The 1,559-nt window shown below is 51.2% G+C and overlaps 4 non-coding genes across 4 annotated transcripts; all 4 read left to right on the top strand.

The window, feature by feature from the left end:
* Positions 1 to 94: 94 nt before the first annotated feature.
* LOC119347130 lies at positions 95 to 213 on the top strand. Its single transcript, XR_005168145.1, has one exon. It is a non-coding gene; the product is annotated as a 5S ribosomal RNA (ribosomal RNA).
* A 297-nt stretch (positions 214 to 510) lies between these two features.
* On the top strand, positions 511 to 629 carry LOC119347129. Its single transcript, XR_005168144.1, has one exon. It is a non-coding gene; the product is annotated as a 5S ribosomal RNA (ribosomal RNA).
* Positions 630 to 926: 297 nt separating this feature from the next.
* On the top strand, positions 927 to 1,045 carry LOC119347132. The gene has a single exon (XR_005168147.1). It is a non-coding gene; the product is annotated as a 5S ribosomal RNA (ribosomal RNA).
* A 350-nt stretch (positions 1,046 to 1,395) lies between these two features.
* Positions 1,396 to 1,514, top strand: LOC119347131. The gene has a single exon (XR_005168146.1). It is a non-coding gene; the product is annotated as a 5S ribosomal RNA (ribosomal RNA).
* Positions 1,515 to 1,559: the final 45 nt, after the last annotated feature.

Genomic DNA, 1,559 nt, shown 5'->3' with positions numbered 1-1,559 from the left:
TAGTTGAGAGGGAGCGGCCAAAGCAATGTACAATCGTCTTTGTAGTGGAGCTGGGAGGGGCAAGGATAAGGAACGAAGACCGGGGTAACATGTCGGATGCGATCATACCAGCACTAAAGCACCGGATCCCATCAGAACTCCGAAGTTAAGCGTGCTTGGGCGAGAGTAGTACTAGGATGGGTGACCTCCTGGGAAGTCCTCGTGTTGCATTCCCTTTTTAATTTTTTTCGCGCCGCTTGCAAAACAAAACGCACGTGTAAGTAATATATTTACCGTGTTTTATTATTTTGCACGAGTGCGGTAAGTCATAGCTGGGTGCTCACGATTCACGGGTCCAGCGTCGGCGTTGTGGCACGGCAAGCGTGCACTGGTGCGGTTGAGAGGGAGGGGTGGAAACCGCGTTAAACTCGTATCCGTAGTTGAGAGGGAGCGGCCAAAGCAATGTACAATCGTCTTTGTAGTGGAGCTGGGAGGGGCAAGGATAAGGGACGAAGACCGGGGTAACATGTCGGATGCGATCATACCAGCACTAAAGCACCGGATCCCATCAGAACTCCGAAGTTAAGCGTGCTTGGGCGAGAGTAGTACTAGGATGGGTGACCTCCTGGGAAGTCCTCGTGTTGCATTCCCTTTTTAATTTTTTTCGCGCCGCTTGCAAAACAAAACGCACGTGTAAGTAATATATTTACCGTGTTTTATTATTTTGCACGAGTGCGGTAAGTCATAGCTGGGTGCTCACGATTCACGGGTCCAGCGTCGGCGTTGTGGCGCGGCAAGCGTGCACTGGTGCGGTTGAGAGGGAGGGGTGGAAACCGCGTTAAACTCGTCTCCGTAGTTGAGAGGGAGCGGCCAAAGCAATGTACAATCGTCTTTGTAGTGGAGCTGGGAGGGGCAAGGATAAGGGACGAAGACCGGGGTAACATGTCGGATGTGATCATACCAGCACTAAAGCACCGGATCCCATCAGAACTCCAAAGTTAAGCGTGCTTGGGCGAGAGTAGTACTAGGATGGGTGACCTCCTGGGAAGTCCTCGTGTTGCATTCCCTTTTTAATTTTTTTCGCGCCGCTTGCAAAACAAAACGCACGTGTTGCATTCCCTTTTTAATTTTTTTCGCGCCGCTTGCAAAACAAAACGCACGTGTAAGTAATATATTTACCGTGTTTTATTATTTTGCACGAGTGCGGTAAGTCATAGCTGGGTGCTCACGATTCACGGGTCCAGCGTCGGCGTTGTGGCGCGGCAAGCGTGCACTGGTGCGGTTGAGAGGGAGGGGTGGAAACCGCGTTAAACTCGTCTCCGTAGTTGAGAGGGAGCGGCCAAAGCAATGTACAATCGTCTTTGTAGTGGAGCTGGGAGGGGCAAGGATAAGGGACGAAGACCGGGGTAACATGTCGGATGTGATCATACCAGCACTAAAGCACCGGATCCCATCAGAACTCCAAAGTTAAGCGTGCTTGGGCGAGAGTAGTACTAGGATGGGTGACCTCCTGGGAAGTCCTCGTGTTGCATTCCCTTTTTAATTTTTTTCGCGCCGCTTGCAAAACAAAACGCACGTGT

Source organism: Triticum dicoccoides, unplaced genomic scaffold, assembly GCF_002162155.2.
Source record: "Triticum dicoccoides isolate Atlit2015 ecotype Zavitan unplaced genomic scaffold, WEW_v2.0 scaffold59416, whole genome shotgun sequence".
Classification (NCBI taxonomy): domain Eukaryota; kingdom Viridiplantae; phylum Streptophyta; class Magnoliopsida; order Poales; family Poaceae; genus Triticum; species Triticum dicoccoides.
This window is presented reverse-complemented; position numbering and strand designations above follow the sequence as displayed.